This window comes from Abramis brama, assembly GCF_963993115.1.
Source record: "Abramis brama genome assembly, chromosome: 20".
Lineage (NCBI taxonomy): Eukaryota > Metazoa > Chordata > Actinopteri > Cypriniformes > Leuciscidae > Abramis > Abramis brama.
In genome coordinates this window covers 7,543,849-7,567,176 of record NC_139982.1, presented here as the reverse complement: position 1 = coordinate 7,567,176, position 23,328 = coordinate 7,543,849, and positions in this window count along the sequence as shown.

The window sequence follows — 23,328 nt, the reverse complement described above, 5'->3', positions numbered from 1 at the left end:
AAATGTCGTCTTATTTTCAGCCGGCCTGGCTGACATCAATGGGGTGGCAAGACCTTTACAAGGGGTGGCAGCTGATAGATCCCAGTAGATCCGCCCCTGCTGATAAGACACTAGGTTTTGTCTGGAGAATCATGAATGTAGATCATTTTAAACATATGTCATACACAGCAGTTTCTCTGAGTTCAGTTCTGTGCTACACCTTTACAAGCATGTTAACAATGAGAAATCAAGAACTAAATAAATCAGTTTTACTATATTTAGAGTCATAATAAAAAAAAGTCCATTATGGTCTTTGGAATCAATGTTGACATGTTGCTCTCTCTGAAATATTATCATGATGTCTATTTTTCCCACATTTTCCACATGCATGAAGTTCATCAGGACTCATAATCAGGTCATTATATATTAAACAATGTGCATCTGAAATGTTCAGAATTATTGATTCATTTATTTGAAGCTGCAGGTTTTTCTGTGAATCATGATGATTGATCTGCATATGAAGAACAGAAGCATCATTATGAGAAACTCCACAACATCATCCATGATCAAAGAGGTCAAAGGTCACCTCAGAGGTCACAGCTCATCAAATATATTTCTTTAAACAGTGTTATATCAGAAAGCATTTAGTCAAATCTGAATGAGTGAGTGTTGAGAAGAGCTGAGGATCTTCTAATATCAGTGTGTTGAAGTGTTGTTTCTCTCTCTCTGCTGGAGTGTGTGTTCACTCGAGTGGAATAGAGGTTTTTGTACGAGCGTTTCATTAGATTGTATCACTGTGGTGGACATTCGGTGGAGGAACTAAACTGGTGATCGGTAAGTCTGTCTATTTAATCACCTAATAAAAAAATACAATTTAGATTTCAGAAAGTGTTTTACAGTTGAAACAAGAACAACATTTATTAATAATAATGATTATTAGATATTGTGGCAGACTTTACTTATAACTGTAACCAAAGTTAAATAAAGTTAATGTTTTATAATATTTGCTAATGGTTGTTTGTCATGAGTTTTGGTGTATTATAATTTTTGAAAGTGTAACAATGAATAGATAATATTATAATGTGTTATAACTGCAGTTATAATTAGTGTTCAGTAAGTCTGTCTATTTAATTCTTATAATATTCCTAAACATACAATTTAAAACAAGTTGAAACAAGAACAACATTTATTAATGATAATTATTACATATTGTGTTGAAACTTTACTTAAAGCCTTTAATGCATTATAAAGTGTTTCATAATGTATGTTACAATGCCTTATATATTATCATAAATAACTGTAACCAAATCTAAAATGCATTATAATATTTGCTATTTCATTGTTTCATCTCAAAAGGGTTGTTCTTCATAAAGATGGATCAATGAATAGATAATGTGTTATAACTGCTGTTACACTTATTGATTAGATCATACATGCATTTTAATGTATATAGCAGTGCATAATTAATGCAATAAAAATACTTTTATAATGCAATATGTATGAAAGCTTTAAATAAAGTGTTACTGATATTGTTTTATAATGATTTAATCTAAAACTAGAGCAGCATTACTCCTCTGCTGTGAATGTGCAGTGCAGTGTGTTGTGTGTGTGTGTGAATGTGTTGTGTTTGTCTCCTGCAGCTGGTCCCACAGTGAAGCCCTCAGTGTCTCTGCTGCCGCCCTCTTCTCTGCAGATCTCTGGAGACTCAGCCGCACTGCTCTGCCTGCTCAGCTCTTACTCTCCACAGGGGGCGCTGGTGAGCTGGACACTGGACGGGTCAGAGGTCACCGAGGGGGTTCTGACCAGCGCAGAGAGCCAGCAGGACGGCCGCTACAGCCGCAGTAGCGTCCTGACCCTCAGCAAAGCACGCTGGGAAGAGGGAGAGCTGTACGTCTGCAGAGTAACACATGATGGAGCTCCTCATGAGGTCTCGTTCCACAAGAGCTCTGAGTGCTGATGTTTCTCTCCTGAAGATGAGCCGTATCTGAGTGTCCTGTGTCAGGCAGGATTCACATGAGTCTAGTGCTGCAGCTGTAGTGATTTACAACTCAATACTGAAAGAGAGTGTGTGTGTGTGTGTGTGTGTGTGTGTGTGTGTGTGTGTGTGTGTGTGTGTGTGATCTTTCAATCTGCTGTGTTTGCTGCAACATTCAATAAAGCTTCTCAACAAGTTCACTTTGTGTCTGACAACATCATTCAACTAACAGATGAAGATGCAGGTGCTTTTCAGAAGGTTGATGTAGCAGTAAATGTCAAATAAAGCTCGTACAGATCAGGGAAGTCACATGCAGTCAATAATCATTGAACTAGCAATATACGGCACTTAACTTGACGGCATCGGGGCCGAGTTTCCACCACGATGACAGCTGGGAAGATCGCGAAATCCAATTCCATCAAAATGCCGGTTTCGTTTTGAATCCTCATTGGCTTCGCGCAAACGTGCTCGTCAGATCGCCAGCCGAATGCATTCACTGGGTCCTCTCTTCTTCCCCGAATCTGCTGTGTCATACTGCTGGCAACATCGAACATATAAAGCACTCCCACTCAACATATGTGCCAATTGCCAGCCTAGTTTCTTCCCGCCGATCACCTGAATCTAGTTTGTCAAATAGATCGCTCGATTAACCACTGTTTACATCTAGCCACTGGAGGCAGCCCTTTTGCTGGGTGTTACATTAAAAACATTCCCCAAGGGAAACCCATTCCCTGGCCTGTATGTTCCTCCCCCACTAAATATAATCACCTCGTGACATACAAACCCTTTCCAAAAAATTTGAATATCATGGAAAAGTTTATTTATTTCCATAATTCCATTCAAAATGATAAACTTCCATAGATTATAGATTCAGGGCCCACAACTTAAACGATTTCAAGTGTTTAGTTGTTTATTTGTACATAATTTGGGCTTCCAGCTCATAAAACCCACGAAAACAGGATTTCAAAAAATTTTAATATTACATGAAATCACACAGTAATTACACAGTGATACCATGGTCATTGAACCAGGTTTCAATGGTATCCCAGAATGCATCTCACACCAACCAGCAAGCGTCAATGGCAGATGAGAAAACCCGCGTAATTTAAAAATACTGCTGTTATTGTGTCACGAACTGTAGTTTTAAAATTTCTGTGTCCGTTTCGGTGGGCGTTTCCTGAAAAAGTGTTTACAGCACTGCTGTACACAGCGGCCATTCCCTGGGTGCCTCATGCTGCGTTCACACCAAACGCGAATATGCGTCAAAATTCGCGCCTGCCGCGTCTAGTAATACGCGTGACCACTTTGTGTGCATTCGCGCGTCAAGAGACGAAAGTTTCGAAACCTGTTGGCGGCCATCTTTTTTCGGTTTATCGAGCATTAGCATTAATCGAGAGAATCACCGCTCGTATATGCTCTGGAGAGCAGAAACAGCTGCGTAGGGGACATCGTCGCTGTACTCGGGTCCACCAAACCCTCCGGAGGGTTTCAGGAGTTTCACAATTTGCTCCAGAAGGTAGGTTTGGTGGACCTAACGGTGAGGACGCTGACGAGGACAGCGTAGGCCGTATAAAGCCTCGGCCTCGAGTGGTCGCTGCCTGACGAGCCCGCGCTGTACAGCCCGGCGCGAGGTTCACCCACGCCCGCACTAATCTGTCATTTATTTTTGTTTTGATAATAAATGGAGCCAGCCTCCAAAAGTGAAACCTGTCCTGTGATTTTTTTTAAAAGTTTTTATACACTAAATTGTGTTTGTTGTCTTTACATTAGATTAATAAAGTTTCATATAATCTAGAATAGATATGGAATAAATAGCATTCAATACAAAATGAGTAGCTCTCATATTGAAATCGAGTTTTTATGTTAAAGATTTGCTTTGTTGTGCATTTTAGTCATATTACAAAATAATGTATTGAGGCCAAACATAAAATAACATTATAAACTGTCAGTTCACCACGTGACAGCAGCATGCAAGCAGGCTCCTGATTGGTTAACGCGGCGCGAATTGACGCAGAAGTTCAGATTTTTCAACTCGGGCGGCAGACACCAATTCGCGTCAAACGCGTGAATGCACAAATAGCACTAATAAAATCATTCGCGCGTAACGCGCTTAACGCGCCAGACGCTCAATTCGCGTCATTCGCGCGAACTTGACGCGCGAATGAGGCGAATTCGCGTCTACCGCGCCGCGCTAAACGCCTCATTCGCGCCGCAGGAATTTTTTACGCGCGTAACGCGTCTTTGCATTGACTTAACATTGAAATCACTCGCGCCTGACGCGCTATTCGCGTCCGGTGTGAACGCACCATTAGCAATGTGCGAAGGTATTAAGAGAGTATTTTTTTGCTTTTCCTTCACAACACAAGCGTGACCCTGTGTCCTTTTCAGGATGTCATTCCGCTTGTACATTTCTGGATGCGGTCGTTCCCTGGCGTTAGCAGATGGCCACAATAGTTGCCTCTCGTGTTTGGGCATTCAGCATGATGAGGCAGCTTTTGTGAATAGCTCCCACAATTTCAATAAAAGAGCAGTTTCTGAAACCTCTGGGTCCCAAGAGGGCGCGTTTGGCGGTCGACGACGCTATGCCTTGTCAGCCTCAGGCCCTTCTTTCATCGCCAGCGGGCAGCAGTGGCTGTGTCCCGTACACACTGCCGCCTCCGCACACTCTCTCTGCCCTTCGACGGAAGCAGGTGTGTGTTGCACCACACACTCAGACCCCACTCCGGGCCGCTATGCCATCCGTGTCTGGTCCCTGCATTCCGCCGCGCTGCCCCACCCCGGGAACGTCTGTGGTGCCATTGGTCCCGCTTGCACAGTGTCTGGGAGCCTGGCTAGCGTGATTCAGTTCGCCCGGCGAACCAGTGTGGCCAATCGATGGTGAAATTAAAAGACATGTTGCCCAATTTATCAAATCTTAATCATGATATAAATCACTAGCAAGTTTATTATAACAATATATATATATATATATATATATATATATCAGGGACGTGCGGTCAGGGTAGGCAGGGTAGGCAGTGCCTCACCAAAGGAAATGTTGACATTACATTTATTAATTCCAAGAACTTTATTAATTCACCACATTATTAATTGCATTTATTTTATTCCAAATAGAAATTTTTGTAAAAAAAAAAATTCAGGAATACACATATAATATACTCATTTTGCCATTGTTTGCTCCTAAAACCATTGTTTCATGCAGGAAATTCAAGGCCATGGCCATTGAGGCAGAGGTTAGCAGTGCCTCTTTGGCACTAGGTTTGCGCATGCGCAGTCAGTTATCATGCTGTCTTGAATTATCAACATTGAGGCAGAGACCGAGCTTGCTTCATGTCACGTGATCCACTCGCTCTCACTCAATCCGCACTTCCCGATCTAGCGGCGCCTAGCGTTGGCTGTCAACAGGCCCGGGGTGGGTAATCGGGAGAATTCCCGGTGGGCCGCTTCACTTTTGGGCCAGTCAAGGATTCTTTTTTTCACATTTGTCACGTTAGTTACATTAGGCTACACACGTTCTGTATTCTGACACCGCAGCGCGCAGCCTCTGCATGGGTTGTACCATGTGAGGGAGTTCTCCCCTCCCCTCCTATAGAGTTGGTTGGGTCCATAGCCCGTCTTTTCCAAAACGTTTTCTCAGGTAACTACCGCGGCACCGCCGGCGCCTACCGATAGCTGGGCCGGCCCGGTAGCTATGCGTCAGGGAGGATGGATGGGAGGAAGAGGCCAGGAGGAATGGAAGCTTGTTTCCGCCACAGAATAAAACATTTTAAAAGATAATTGCGACTTTTTATCTCACAAATGCGAGTTTACATCTCGCAATTCTGTCATTATTTCTCAGAATTGCGTGAAATAAAGTCGGAATTGCATGTTATAAAGTCAGAATTGCAAGATATAAAGTCAGAATTGTGTGAAATAAAGTCGCAATTGCTTCTTATAAAGTCTAAGTGAATTATTATTTAACCTTTACATTATTTTTTGAACCATGGCATTAATACAAACTACACAATAGTGACTAGGCTGCTTGTCAGTTCGCTGACACCGCGCCGCCTCCCTCTTACTGTGTCCCGCACAAAACATTTGTTTGTTGTATAATATATGTGTCCATTCATTTGATTATTAGATTTGATTGTGCATTAGCCTCACATATGGCTTTGCTGTATGCAGGCAGCGATGTGATGATGCCTGATATGAACTTGGGTTGCTTCATTAACTGAATGAATATGAACATATGCCACATTGATAGGTCACAGCCTACCCATGACAAGATTTCACCGCACGTTACTGATATATATATATATAACAAAAATAGTTAATTTACCAAAAAGAAAGAAACTTACCTTAGGGGTGGCAAACTAGCGGGAAGAAATTGTGCTCTCAACCACATATGTGTGCACAGCAAACAACAGAAAGAGGTGCTCAAACCCTGGTGCTCCAAAACTCACAGCAATGTGCTTCACCCAGGGGACTAGCCCCCCCTCAGCGCACTCAGCCTTGGCTCAAACTAGGGAAAAAGGAGAAATTTAGTGGGTCCGGTACAAATACTAAATAATCAAATCATTCACATAAACATATACAAAATATAATGATTGAATGAGTCAGCTGGTACATGAATAACAAGTCCTACCTTGCTGGCAAACCCTCAGATTACTCAATGAGAGTGACTGTTAGATGGACGCACCACTCGGCCCTTATGGCCCAAGTTACACTAATCAAACCAAAACTTCAATACAAAAATAACCAAATGAAAACAATCATAATATAATTTCAAAATAGGAAAAATAACCCAAGTTAAGAAAAACAGCAGCGTGACCTGCAGTCAACCACCACGTGATACACAGGAGACTGCAAAACAAGACATAATGATCAAAGAAACGCTCCAATCAAGGGATATAAAGCAATCACTAACTCATACATACCCTACGAAAATCACGCATATCAAGGTGTTAGAATGCAATCACGATTTTTCCGCTAAAAACACACAATAACAAACATTACATTCGACTAAGCACAACAGAAACAACACAACAACACATTGCCATAGCCAACGTACCTAAAAGCTTTGAGTGAGCGCTCGACGCAACTCCCAGGATACGTCACCGGAACGGCTACAGCAACCACTTCAAAATAGAAAGAATACACATCCTATAGACACTTTAAAACACACAAAACTGCGCATAATCTACCTCAACTATAGTGCCACTGGAGACCGGAAGAGGGGCGGGCAAGACAAAGCCTACGTTCTACTGGAATGTATATTTTATAAATGAGTTTGGTGGCTGTAGGTTGAAGGCTCTAGGAGGAGTTTCTCTTGGAAAATTACAGTCTCAGAAGAAGAAGAACCAAAATAGTAATTTTAGAGTTTTAATTTTAAAGATTCCTAAATTGGTTTTGGAGGTTAGGTTTACATGCATCCAAGGTCAAAAAACACTGTAATTTTCATTCTTCACTCTTCTCATACATGATTCGGTCTCTTTAAACCCCTTTTCTGAGATCTACTCTGCTCTTATTGGTCAGATGGCCCAGTCTGTTGTGATCGACAGCGCACATCAGAAACTAAATTCCATTACATTACACAGTAACGATGGCGTCAGTTTAACCGTTTCAGTTCGAGTCCTCTGCAAGAAGTAACTGATCAACCACTATCGCAAGCACGACTTGAGCATGTTACTAATGTTACGTTTTTATTAAGTTTGTCAAACTGTCACGGATAGCTCTGAGACTAAGTGAGATCCAAGCGCAGCATTAATGGAAAATTCAGAATCATAGTCATGCCAGGAAAAGGGTCAAAAGTAGGGATGGCTGACGCGAAACAGTCGTTCCAAAGCTTTGCGAGATCCCGAAGCGCAGATGCTTCGAAACACTGATCCGAAGCGTGATTCAAAACACCCATGTCACGTGACTATGGCCAAACGAAGCCTCGAAGTGTTTCACTAAGTGTTTCATCAGGTGTGGTCCACACAATCGCACATCTGTATAAAAGTGAAATCAACGCATATTGACCTCGTGGGTTTTTGTGAGAGGAGTTTGATTTTGAGATAGCAGATTTTTGGTGATATTGTGACATAGTGCGATTTGATTAGTTATAGGCTATTTGCTTACATTTAAATTTACACAACACATTGACTGATAGGCTAGAGACAGACAGAGTATACATATAGTGACACATTAATAGATACATAGATATAAATATATATAGACAGCTAGATTAATAGATAGATAGATAGATAGATAGATACATATATAGATAGATTATAGATACATATATAAATACATAGATTATAGATAGATACATATATAGATAGCCTACATAGATAGATTATATCGAGATACATAGATAGATTATAGATATATATCTAGATACATAGATAGATTATAGATATATATCTAGATACATAGATAGATTCATATAGATAGATACATAGATAGATAAAATGGAGGCTCCCCAGAAGAGATGCCGTACATCTGTGGTGTGGGAGCATTTCCGTTTAGAAACACCAAATAAAGTGAGATGTGTGTATTGTGATATTGTGTCAACATCAGACCATCATCATCTTCATCATCATCACCATCAACACCAGTAGAAACACAGGACCGTTTATGGGAACTTTTTGATACTCATATCCATCAAACCCAGATGATACACAATGCTACAGCTGATGCCACAGTGGAAGTGAAAAAATACATCAACGATACATATTTGTCCAGAACTCATGATCCACTAACTTACTGGAAAGAGAGAGCAGTAATCTTTCCTCATTTGTATGTCCTAGCTAAAAAATATCTTTGCATGCCAGCAACAAGTGTCCCTTGTGAGAGGATTTTTTCAAAGGCTGGAGAAATTATCTGTAAAAAAAAGAAGTAGGCTAAGTCCTTCCACAGCAGAGAAATTAATATTTTGGAATAAAAATCTATAAAAAAGTGAGACATTGTGGCTTGATTTATTTTATTAATATTCATTTTGCAGGACCAAAATAACGTTATTCACAGTGAGGAACCTATAGGTTACAAGCTTCACATATTAGAAAAATACAATAATAAAAAAACAACACATTTTTTTAATGGCTCGTCAAGGTTGTTTCAGAGCAACACCTGCAAGTGACCACTAGGTGTCACCGTTGAGACGGGTGTCGGATTGATTCGAAGCCTCGAAACAATATGGCCCATTTGGTTCAACTGTTTCATTGCTTCACGAAGCCTCGATCTGCCCACCACTGGTCAAAAGCACTTGCAAACAATCCACAGAAAAACAAAAGACAAGGGCGAGTGCTCAGGAATGCCATGTGACAATTACAAAACCTCGATGAGAAATGGTAGAGAGAACATGGTATAAATAGGGTGAGACAAACAATGTAATGACACACAGATGAATGCAATTATTAGTGATGAGTCCGGGCAAAGGATTATGGGAACTGAAGTTTATAGCTGAGTGGCAAAGGTCAAAGAAGGAGAGCCCTCTGGTGGTCAACCTGGGCAATCAGCTGGTGACTGTGACACAAACACTGTAGCTGCGGTTTTGTGTGTGTGAGTGAGGAGATTTGTGTGTGTGTGTGTGTGAAGAGATCCTAGCAAACATTGAAGGTTTTGTCTTAAGTGAGAAAGACAACGCATGTGTTCAGTTTCAGTGAACTGGTTCTGTGAATTATGTCTTAAAATGACAGCAGCGTAATTCCTGCTCTCTGTGTTTTTAATGTTCATCTAACAACAAAAAGACAAAGAAATCACTCACTGCTTTTGACTGAATAACTTTTGTGACTTCAATAATGTTTAATCTTTATTTAATTTATACGATGAAGTTTATATGCAGTGTTATTTTTCATATTTGATTACTTTATTACATTTCTGTACCTGAACACTACAGTTAGACCTGATCAACCTGAAAAGCGTTGCTTATTTTATTTGTATCTTTGCTCTATTGTATTCATTTCTGCTCTTATTTTCTTTGTTTTTATTTGACAACTGACCATATGCACGTAACGTTCGTAAGAACTTCTGACATAATATAAGCCAGCCGGAAAACGTCACTTGTTGATGGGTCGCATCTTCAATGTTCTGAGGAAGCTTTAACAGCATCAATAGTGTAATACTTAGTTTATAATCAGAATATAGTCACTTATATAGTCAGACCTAGCATTAATTTAGTTATTCAAACGAATAAAAAGCCTCAATTGTCCTATGTTTTACTGAACATAGCACATAGCGAACTGTACCGAGACCGTGACCCTAAAACCGTGATAAAAACCAGAACCGTGAGTAATCTGAGCCATTACACCCCTACTGTACTCAACGATTACTGTAAGCACATCTAAAATACATTCCTCTTGTGAATTTCTGCTTTTTGTTTGCATTCCTTCTCTTGGTTTTATCCTAGTTTTTGCTGGATTTACGGGGTACAGGGGATGAAGAGGACTGAGATGAGGATGAGGATGATGAGACACAGGAGGACGAGGAGTCAACTTTGCAAAGTTTTTTTTTCCTCTTCTCTTTGCCTTTTTTCCCTTTCTGTGTGAAGGTCATCTTCCGTGACCCTAACCCTAACCCTAACTCCAGTATTGGGGGTAACGAGTTACGAAGTAACAGATTATAGTAACGATATTACTTTTTTGGGTAACGAAATAAAGTAACGCATTACACTAAAAATATCGGTAACTACACTACTTTACTAGACTATAGGAACGTGCTTTCCTGCGTTACCCAAGCCGTGTTTGCCTGCGTGTAAAACTCTGATCTGTTTAAGTGGTGCGCGCGTGCCTGTGTGTGTGTGTGTGTGTGTGTGTGTGTGTGTGCTTGCACCGTTGTCATAGAGATCGATTTGAGTTGCGTAGCTGCTGGTGTGTAGGGGAGCGGGAAATGGAGACGGAGACGGGGGGTTTCGGCCAGTGGCGATATTCACATTACTTTCAGTTTATTGCTCGAAAGGACAAAAATATTCGCGTGAAATGCACTCTATGCCCAGGCAGCAAGTACTGGCCATCGGGACTGCCGGGAGATTCCCAGTGGGCTACTTTTTTTCTTTTTCTGTTTTTTTGTCACAAGGAATGTGCAGAGAAATAGCGTGAAAAATAGACACAGGCCCTTCAAGCAGACGCTGTAAAATGTGTCAAAGTGTTTTCTGCAGCAGCAGGACCTTCATCAGCTCCAGTGGCTGATGATGAGGATAGTGAAGAGGATCAGGACAGAGATGAGAAAGTGTAGAGCCTGCGGTAAGCAGAACTAACAGTTACTTTCAAAACACTTAGGCTATGTCATGAGTGTAGGAACCCATTACCCAGTAACGCATTATTTCCACATCTGCATAGTTGACCATTACCGTAATTTACTATAAATTTAATGAGACGCGTTTGTAAACCATGCTTTCGTCAAAATAAAAGCTCGATGCAGTTTCCGTCAAAATAAAAGTCTCTTTATAAAAAGTCTTAAAAGTCTCTTATATATCTTTCAAGTATAGAAATTAGTACAAAACTAATTGTGAAAGTTTCCTTTATTTTTCAGTGCATTTGTTTTACAATATATGTCTATTAGTGTGCTATTATTATTATGGCCAAAATGCCAGGGCGGATTTTTTTGTCCCAGTCCAGCCCTGATTATGTGTCTACCACCGCAGACATTTGTCCTTTATCCAGTTGTTTGTGGATTTTACAGTGAGGCATATTTCTTTGTGCAGACATGGATATTGTTCTTTCATATGGTTTTACATGCCATTTTGTATAGGATACATTTATAAACACTATGCGGACAGGCTAAGTGATGATATGATGTTTGTCCGTATCTACAGGGTAAATTAAGAAATGGGAAAGTAAAGTAATAAGTAGTGAAGTTACTTTTCAAATGCAGTAACTAGTAAAGTAATCTCATTACAATTTACAGAAGTAACTAGTAACTAATTACTTTTTTTGAGTAACTACCCCAACACTGCCTAACTCTAACCCTAACCCTAACCCATACCCGTCAACATTTGGGTACCAAAATACGGGAGACCTGGGGGGGTTTCAGCTCAACCACATGCGGTTTCATGTCATCTATACATTACACAGCCCATCGCCAAATCATAGAAAAATTCAGTTAAGACAGTTGTATTCATCTTAACAATACACAATAAATCAATATACAGAAAAATAGATGTCTAAAATAAGGTATAGGCAACAAATCTGTGAGTACAGTTTTCAAAACTGAACAGGTGATGTTGTGTGATATTCATTTACTGTAAGAAACTGTTCCAGCGGGTGGAGTTTACTGTACTGAATATTACACATCACCTGTGTATACTCCATTAACTGGAACAGATTTTCACAGGAACTGAATATTACAAACAACTACTGCGAAAGAACGATTTACAAAACAACGATTGCAAAAGCGCGCACGGATTATGAATTTGTTCACTGTTACCTTGTACGTAGTTTTCTTTTTTCTGTATAGTTCTATTTTGTTAATAAATTTTGCATTCTATTTTGGCTTTCTCGTGTGTCCCTATTTTTGTTGTGTCCCTTTTGAGCCACGGGGCGAAACGGGTACGGATTGAAAAACCAAAGCAACTGTACGGTTTACAGATCTGAGCACAGCTGAGACTTTTTCTCTGGTACTTTTGGCATAAGATATTTATTTCCGTCAAGGTCAGGCTGCGATGTCAAATGTATTCCCAGGAATGAGTGATGCACTTTCCGCTTTTAAAGTTTTATAAAATAAGTAGCCTAAGATATGGCTTGAATGGTTTAAAAGCATTAGCAAGAATAAAAGCGCATCATATAATGTAACGCCATGCAGCCAAAGGATGACAGAAAAAACAGATGCTGCGTTAAATATTTACTTATTTACCACTGAGTCTTTTCCCATTTCTACCAGTAACGCTTATTCAACTCCCCGCATCTACTACCTGCGCAGTTATCGACGGCACAACTGGGTTGTAGGTTGCCAGGTTGAGCTCACAAATGGGTTGAAATTTGTATGATGTGTTGATTGCGCGAGTAGGATGGGTTTCATACAAGATCTGGCAACTGGACAACCTTAGAATAATATATTGATGTGATTATTCATATAACGACGTTTGGGCCATACAAATTATTTCACGGGAGTTATAACAAAACGGGAGGGGGGCGGGAGATGGGTGTGAAATACGGGAGACTCCCGGGGAAAACGGGAGTGTTGACAGGTATGCCCTAACCCCAGACTGTGATACAGCATCATCAAATTTGGATTTGCAGGAAGCTCCCATCATGTCTTCCTTTGCTGACAAGGCTGATAAGGAATACAAACCAAATCATATTAAGATTACATTTCATTTCTTCCACATTTACCAGCTTTGATGTCATTGTTAAATGTAAATATTCTGCTACCTTTGTTAACGAACGCCACAAGATCTAACTTTAAAACAACAAGAACACATAGGCCTCAGACTACAGTACACTGTGCCCTGTTATGCCAGGATATGTTATAATGCAGACTCTGTACATTTTCCACAGTAAAAAGTTCATTATTATCACTTGTTTAACACTTGTATGAGATGAAGACTCCTATCATGCCAGTGGCTTGACATGTCAAAAGCTATTCTTAATGTGCAAGAGGTGAAAGTGCGATGACCATTTACTGTACAGTAGCAATTATGAGCAGACGCATTTATTCAAAGCAGATTAAAAATGAGGAACATCAAACACTTTCTCATAAGAGCCAACAGTATTTGTAGTACACATTACTAAGTATAACTTATGACGGGTTGTAAGGTATTGGTCAGACTGCGACGTAGGAAATCTCTCTCACTTTCGATGTCCTTCCATTTATCCTCAAGGAACTTCATTTTAGCTTTTAAAAAAGCATTTTCTTCCTTCATTTTTCATAGGGAATCCTGCTGAGTTGGTGCTGTTGCTGATGCTCCTGGTGGAATATAGAAAAAACACTGTTGCACTTTAACACTCTATCTAAATAGCTATATTATATCTATATTAGTAAACTAGAACATTTACTAGCCAATGGCGATGCTATTGCCAAGGTGTGAGATAATGCATGATGCATAATTAATTCTCAAGTCAAGATCATGGTAATACAGTAATGACTCAAGTATTACCAAATAATTTAGAAGGAATTACTAGGAAATGTATTTTTGTTTAATAACAGAAAAAAAAGGTAAAAATTAAAGATTGTGAAAGCTTTGATTAAGGAGATCCCATTAATGCAGTAACAATACACATTAGGGGTGTGACGAGATCTCGCGATATTAAAACATGACATTAAAACGTGATATTTCTCGTTGAGGTGAAAAGCTGTCCCGTCACACCCCTAATATTTCATGATTAATATCATGTGTTTAAATATGATGGTTTCATTATAAATATGGTAATTATCTTTATGATGGACACCCAACTTCAATTATATTAAACATCTGAATCTAGTCATGCCAACAAATGGAAATTAATTTTTAATTACCTTTAACAAAATATGAACAAGCCTTTGACTCAAAATATCACATTCAAAAACACGGATGTTTAGGAAAGTGCAGCAGAATGGTTTTGTGGTTTAGGAATATCAGCACTAACTCTTATTTCATATGAAATAAATTACTATCGATAAATTTATATTTTTAAAGTCTTTAGAAACTTTGAACTAAACATTGATATTGTGTAGTTTGTGATCCTCCATCAGCAGCTGCAGTTTCTCTCAGCTGTATCAGTGCAGTCACTGTGACGTCTGACTGACAGAGGTTTTTGTACGACTCTTTATCACTGTGTGAACACAGCTTTACTACTGATACTGTGTAAACTCTGACAGTAATAATCTCCTGTATCTTCAGTCTGGACTCCACTGATGGTCAGAGTAAAATCACTGCCAGATCCACTGCCACTGAATCTAGATGGAGTTCCAGTATAACGGGTTGTTGATCCATATATGAGGAGTTTAGGAGCTTCTCCAGGTTTCTGTGAGTACCAGGCTAAACACTGATTACCATTATACACAAACACATCACTGCTGGTTTTACAGTTTATTCTGACTTCTTCTCCTGGTTGAACTGCTGGTATTGATGGACTCTGAGTTACAGTGATCTGTCCTCTACACTCTGAAAGAAAACACAAAGAAAAATGAAAATTATATATGATGATATACAGTATATGATAAACATACATATTTCACATTTTAAGATAATTAATAATCATTATAAAAACTGTATTACACAAACCTTGAATAAACAGTGCAATGGTCCAGATGAAGATGTTGATTGTGTTCATTGCTGTAGTTTAGTCTTGTGTGATGATGAAGATTGTGTTCTGTTCTGCTCTCAGTCATGAAGTGTTAAACTCACAGCACTATAAACACTCTCAGAGCACTGAAGCATGTGCTGACAATGCAAAGTGACTCTCTCTATTTAAATCATTATCCTGAAGACTGTAGATCAGTCACAAACACATTATCAAACAACTTTCTCATGTTGAGAAATGCTAAGCTATTATACACACATTTCTGAAGAGTCTATTGACAGAATCATACATACTATTATTCAGTCATTATTAATATTTACATTGCACTTATTTAACAACTGACGAGGAAACTATTGATTTGAAGACATTAATATTAAATATTGATATATTAATTATATTAAGTTGTGAAACGTTGAATTTTCATATAGCTACCAGTCGTGCTTCATTAAGCACACACACTTCTCCAGATTTGTTAAACATCGTTTTCTTGACAGCATTGCTTTAACTGTGTACAAACATCTGATAAACGTTTGTTTTAAAAAAAAGTGCGGATTCACTCATAACCAAATGCAACAGAGACGTTTCCTAAATGTGTGTTTAATATTTGACAGGGGACATTTGACAGACGTACAGTATGGCAGATGAAACTCTTAAAAATACATCTTCCAGATGAAAACACATCAGATAGCCGTGTGTGTGTTGAATCTGTGCTATAATGTCATTTATTTGGCCTAAGCTTTTGTCAACACTTTACATTACACACATAAATGCTTATTTTACTAATTTACATAAAGATTTACATAACTGAAGATAATTTTTAGATTTTATTTGTCTATGATGTAGTAGCCTTTTGAACACATAAATGACAGATCTAACATTAAATCTTGTTTGGATGTTACAGGGACCGATGAACACACGCACAATCAAAGGTTTTGAGTAAGTATACTATAGAAAATAATTATTAAAAAATATATGTATTGTCTTCTTCCCACCAGTTCATTTTCAGTTTTTGATTCTTGATTTCTGATCACTTGCAACATTTCTTTTGGATTGGTAAGTAAGATGCTGTTAGTATTTCGCTAGAAGTTTGTTTTATATGTTTGTGTAGTTTTTTCGGGAAGTTATAACATAGAAATGTATCGAAGGCTGTTCGATAAACGTGCTAATGTTAGCGATGGCTAACCGTAGCTGTTAGCGTTTGATAGTTAGCTCTACCCACAGATCCGATCCGGTTTTCACCTGTTATCTACCAGAGCCCGTCTCTACTAAGCTGATGCTAAAATGTAACATTAGCTAAGAAGCTTGAAATGTCTTCGATGATAATGAACCCCAAATGGACGCACGAAACGTAACGGAAAACATTGCAAGGTGTAATGAGACCGAATGTTTTTTGGTGACTAATGATAACTTAGCTAGAAGAGGTATTGCTAATGAAAATCAAACTTGATATATGCTGCTAAATTAGCATCAGGCGGGCAGCATACGTAACACTCTAAATAGATGTTGTCCCTAGTTTCACTTGTATATGTGCAGCCAGGGGCGTAGCTACGTGGTGGCCAGGGGGGGCCACGGCCACCATTGGTCAAGGCTCGGCCACCCTGCCGGCCCCCCCAACCTCACGGCCCCATCCCCAGTCTGAGGAGGGGGAAAATAAATTTAATTAAAAAAAACCTCCTGAACAGAAACAGTCTAAATGAAGCTGAAATGTATGCATTACTATTTTTTATCAAGTCATTTGTCACTTATGCTAAAAGCCCCATATTAGCAACATGTTGGGCCACGCCCCCATCAACAGTGCAAGACATTACGTGCCTGCATTCTGACAGCGCGTAATGGAGAGTAGCAGCTAGACTATCACTGGATACCACTAACATGTGAGTAAGTTGGTGATACTTGAAAGCATAATGGAAATGATAAGATTATATTGTTATCTTCTCACTCAGTTTAATGTGTAAGAATGTGTCGACATAGAGGGTGGCAGAGTGAGTTGAGTAACGTTAGGGCTGCTGCGTGCTGCTGTTATTTTTGCAAACTTGTATGATTATCTAGCGCTAGCTTGCTAGCTAGCTTAACTCAATTCCAATGTGTCACTTAGGGCCGTTACATAGTCAACGCGAGCGACGCGCTCCCGTAGAGTCATAGCACTGAACGCCCGTCTATTTCGCTTCAAAAGCTCGCTTTCGCTTTGGACGCGCGATTGGATTCAAAATGTTCAAGCTTCGAACTAGACGCGAATTTGACGCTCTATTCGCGTTTGGTGTAAACGCAGCATAATAACAGGCTGCGATGTCAAGATTGCAATGCTGGAATGTGTGTGTCAGAGAGAGAGAGGCGCGGGCGCGATCGAACAGTGGAAACAAAAAAAAACAAAAAAACTTACTCCGTCATTTTATTCAGGACATCGTTAAACTTATATTTATGTAAAACACAACATTGTTCTTTTGTCAAACTGTAACCTACAACTGTCACCCAACCAAAATCACACACACACACACACACACACACACTGACACACTAGATGTATAGGCCTACATATAAGCTCGCATAATTTTTCCTCTTTGCCCGCCATTGTATTCAAACCTTCTTCTGTAAACATAATATACTTGAATTAATGTACAATACTTGCAATGTCGCCCCCACCGACAACGCATAATAATAAATTGAATATTGCACTTAAAATGCTATGGTTTACCTAAATATATTATCGCCTAAATGACAAATTATGTGTCTTTCTGTCATTTGCACTAAAAACATCCCCGTCTCATGTTAAGGTCCCTAACCCCTCACATAATCATGCACATCGCACTCGCACATTATCTAAAGCACCCATCCCAATAACATGGATTATCAATAAGACATTATTAGTGTCCATAAGGAAGTTCAATCCATTGTTTATGGCCTGACGAGCCGCGGGAAAACCGCTACCCTGAGTGATGCGGTGCGTGAGTTTTAAAATAGTAGTTTTTGACAATCAAGTGCCACCCCAAATAAAAGACTGGCCCAAGCTGGCCCCCCCAGAAATAATGTCCTGGCTACGCCCCTGTGTGCAGCTAAGAATACTTCATAATCTTTAACTAAACTACAACTACAACAGTTTTGACGATGTTAGGTAAAGTGATGGTGAAGTTATGCAGTGGCGATCGACTGGCCAGCTGATTTTGGGATCTGAGACTAGTTCCAGCATTAGGCATAACATTTGTACCTGCAGTGTTGAACTGTGTAATTTTTTTTTTTTTTAGGTATGAAGGACCACTGTCATCCACTCCCATGAAAAAACGGCCAGTACTGACAGATCTCACTCTAACGAGCATCGGGTCAAGTGATTCTGATGAGTGTGCCTGACTTGTTTCAGGTCCTACTTTGCCCATGTTTCCTCACAGGCATGTTTTACTGTGAACTAGATGTCATTATCATGACTAATTGAAAAGTTCACATTTCTGCCACAGACTGTAATGTCACATTACCTTTTTATTCTTAGGTCCACTCCACTGTAATGTCACATAGAGACTATGCCGTTTCTCGGTTGTTACTCTAGAGTAGACCAACTCACTTTCTGGAGGTATACTGCCCCCATCTGGTATGGAATGTGGAGTATGAATTTATTTTTTGGCGGACATTACACAAGGCACCTTTAAGGCACTTGGTAAAACAGTGTCTCTCGTCACATTTATGAAATTTGACATTGGTGGAGGTCCAGCGTCCAGCTGGTTCTCCAGCCTCTGTGGTACAGTCTCCAAATCTGGCCTGTCCGGAAATAGTTACATTTTACAAACTTGTATTCAGTTAGTAGACATAATTAAAGTGATACTTCACCTAAGCCTAAATCACTTTAACTGAATTTCATTTTTGGGTGAATGAATAACTGCTTTCAGGAATGGAATGTAACAACCAACTACTCCCAAGTTAATTTTAAATTGCATTAAGTGAAATACCTATATGCTTTGATTGTGGTAATGGATCACTTCACTACCGAAGCTTCATACATTTTAAAATTTGGTTATGTTACATTACACGCTTGGATCAACATGACAACTTTCTGTTGTTGGGTGTGATGGGGACACGTCATTTAGCTGGTGTTAATCATCCACCATGTTCTGTAATAAAACCAATGATCAGATTTACAAATACATATTCTGTGTAATTCATTCTGTGTATTATCTAGTAAACATGCAGAAAGTATGCAATTTTTTTGGTGTTGTACATTTAATGTACAATACATTTAATGAGTTAATTAATGATGATAATTATAATTATTATAAGTATGTTACATCAAAAATGACTGATTAAATATTACTGATAAGCTGTAAAAAAAAAAGTAGCAATAACATGAAGAACAATAAAAAATATTACAAAAAATAGTGGCTACACTGCACAATGAATCTCTTAATAACATTGTATTTATGATGCAATGATTCACATGTCTGTAGAACGGGGATGGGCAACTTCGGTCCTGGAGGGCCAATGTCCTACAGAGTTTAGCTCCAACCCTAATCAAACACACCTGAACAAGCTAATTGAGGTCCTCAGGATTACTAGAAAGTTACAGGCAGGTGATTTTTTCAGGGTTGGAGTATTGAAATTTGTTGCACACTGTTGGCTAGACGACTCATAATTAATTGGAAGCTGCCATCTCCTCCAACCTACCGTCAGTGGGATTTTGACCTACTTTTCCCCCTCAAACTTGAAAAGATTAAATTTGGAGTCAGAATGAAAAACCTGATCTTTTCTTGAAATCTTGAAGCCAATTTTTATATTATTTTAAGGAGACTTTTTTTTCATAGTTTATTTAGTTGTTTATATGTATATGCATATGTTACTGTGAGTGAATATATGTTCATTTGTATGTGAGCATAAATTATGTAACAATCTGATGCTTGTACTGTGCTTGAGATCTTAATAAAAAAAAAAAAAAAAAAAAAACAGAAATCTTAGATATGTTTTACTAAAAGTGCACACAAACATAAAGCGCAACAGCGTGTTTGAAAGCAGCCGCCTATCATTAAGTACTGTTTGACCTTGTTAACAATTTATTAACACAATTTATATTCTACGGATCACTATATACATGCAAGATTACATGGACTGTAAATTCTTAAACGCTTACCAAATAACTAACAATGCATGCCAAACAGCATTTTGTTTCAACTCACTGTTAGACTTACATCATGCACATCCTCTTCATCACTTGAGATGACGACTTCAGGTCTGTTTAAAAACAATTAAAAACAACACTCTTAGCCGTTAAGGCATAACGCACTGAATTTGCCAGTCATAAAACAAATAACCAGAAATATACATACAGTGGATCTTCAGTCTGAAGTGGAGTACAACAAGCTGAATCACCTCCAGCCTCATGTGAGACATCTGCTGCTGACTGTCCTGAGGACACTTAATGCTTGTGTGTACAAAATTCTAATTTGTTATTTCTAAAAATGTCTGAAAGGATAGTTCGATTGCAATTCAGACATCTTCATCATCGCTGGAACTGATATACAAATAGATCAATTTTAACCCACAACAAACACATTCACCAAAAAGTAGGACATTCTTACATGTCGTTTACTAGCACAGAGTAGCATACCCATTCTCTGGTTGGGTGAGTGAATCATTAAATTCTTCAGGATTTTCACCAGTTGTTGTGCTGTTTGCATGGAATAAGAAAAATACTGTACCTTTATGTTCAGAGATAGCCCATGCTTAATTTAAAGTTAGATATGAACACAAAAGTCAGTCAGTACACAAAATCTACCATTTGCATGTCGCAGTGTGTTCTGGCAGTTGAGAGAGAATTATGCTTTGCTTGCATGTGAAACACTCCTGCATGACAGCTGGAACCTGCTATTGAAGTGTATTAAAATTAAACAAAACATGAACATTCACTTTCTTTAAAAAATGTTAGTGTGACGAGAGCGGTACAATTGTGAAACCAACCTTTTACCAGTAAAGAAATCCGACTACGCCACCCTAGAAATTAACTCTAGGGAACAATGCTCAAAAAGCACACAGGTTCGGTTCCCCCATAAAAGTAAGCAGGAGACGTGGGTGAAGTATCAAAAATACAAATTTTTATTAATACAAGAATGTTTTTAAAATAGACACTAAAATGTCAAAAGAACAGCATGAGACCCCACTTTAAATTGAGGAAAACAAAATTACAAAAGGAATGAATTTGGGCAATGACAAAATCAATTTTAAATATGAAAACAAAATAATCAGCAGGGCTGAGGCTCCCATCGGCAGAAACAAAATGGAGTCTGGTTTTACAAGAGCACACTTCCACGCACACACCAAAGTGCACTCAAATCACACTACCACACACTTGAAGTGGTACACAGCACGCAATAAAGAAGAACCACCACCACAAGAAGGAAGATCCGTTCACCCGTGGGACCCCCAGCTCCTGCAGACAAACAAAAATAATAAATAAACTATAACAAAATCACAATTAAACACGATTAGCTCCACATACAATATAAACAAATAATAATAACAGATGAAGCAACTCCAACAAAACAAAAGGTATCAATATCACATGAAACAAAGAAAAACGTTGGAAGGATCAAATAAACTCACGAGGAGTTACAAAGCAACTTGAAGTCCGATGTAAACCGGAAACAAATCAAGTTGCGTTAATAAAGGAAAAATAACAAAAATAGACAGCACAATATTTCTATAACACAATAACCGAAAGAAAAATCAAACTTTCTCCCACAAAAGTATAAACAAAAAAAAACCGAAACCAAATCAAAAGAAAAGAAACAAAACAAAACAATTATTTTCTCTCAATAAAATGAGATCGTCGTATTCTCCATGCTGATACTCGAACAGAAAGCAGCCACTACACACAATCGGAACCAGACGAACAGTCCCCTTTCACAACGATGGTGTGGCGTCTGCTCAACAGTAACGTTATACACCGCAGGACTGCAGGAATGTGAGCAAAACGTCCGCAGCGCAAAGCTGAAGACAGCAGCAACGCAGCAAATCCGATATAATATAAGATAGATCGGGATGAAAAGAGAGTGAACGAGAGGGAGAACCCTATAACGAACACAAAGAGAGACGTTACTAATAATGATAGTTGCCCTCCACGAATTATAATTACATTTAAAACACTTACCGTCAAGGTATCACCCCAAATAGAAAATGTACAGGCACAGGTCTACTAATCAGCCCACCGATAACAATGGGGTACAGGAAACCATACCTAGACAGCATGCGGCAGTGTCAACAGCACAACGACGGTAGTACAATATGCGTTTATACAAATACACATGCACACACACATACCTGAGAGGCAACCGGTCACTAGATCCACTAAAGCAGCGCCGAAAACACACCGACACCCGGACAAAACGACACTATAAATTTACAAAAAAATGCTTTAAAAGACCAACCAGTTTTAAAATTACCCCCCTGTTACAGCACGTCACGCTTACCTGTAACCACCGTAAACACGGGCACAAAGGGGAAAGTCGGACATGACGCACCACGGCCAACAACAAATCAGCCCTTATATTACGGATACTGATCGCTGATAGGCAAATCCGGCTGTCAATCACCTAATCTCATTACATTCCACCCCTAGTTTCTGCAACGTCGCCCCGACGGTGATCTAAACTGCAGCCCCCTTCAAAACTCAGTTCCAAGGCCGAAACAGGGTAGCAACTGTACTACCAACTATGCTAGACACTGAACCAGCACCTACTGATCATGGGAGGTGATGTACATTAGGATGCTGCCCAGCAGTACTCCTTCCAGTGCTCCTAACCACAGCAGAACCCAAAGGAAAGGTCATTACAGGCTGCAAGTTCCCCTCCGTCTCAAGACTTTCTTCTGCCCTCTGAGCTTCACTGTACTCGAATCTACTGAGAACAATAGATGGGCATCATCGAACTCACATCATCTACACCGAGAACAATGGATGGGCATCATCGAACTCTCACTCACATCATCTACACCGAGAACAATGGATGGGCATCATCGAACTCACATCATCTACACCGAGAACAATGGATGGGCATCATCGAACTTGCATCATCTACACCGTGAACAATGGATGGGCATCATTGAACTCACATCATCTACACCGAGAACAATGGATGGGCATCATTGAACTCACTCACATCTACAACGAGAACAATGGACGGGCATCATCGAACTCACATCTACACTGAGAACAATGGATAGGCATCA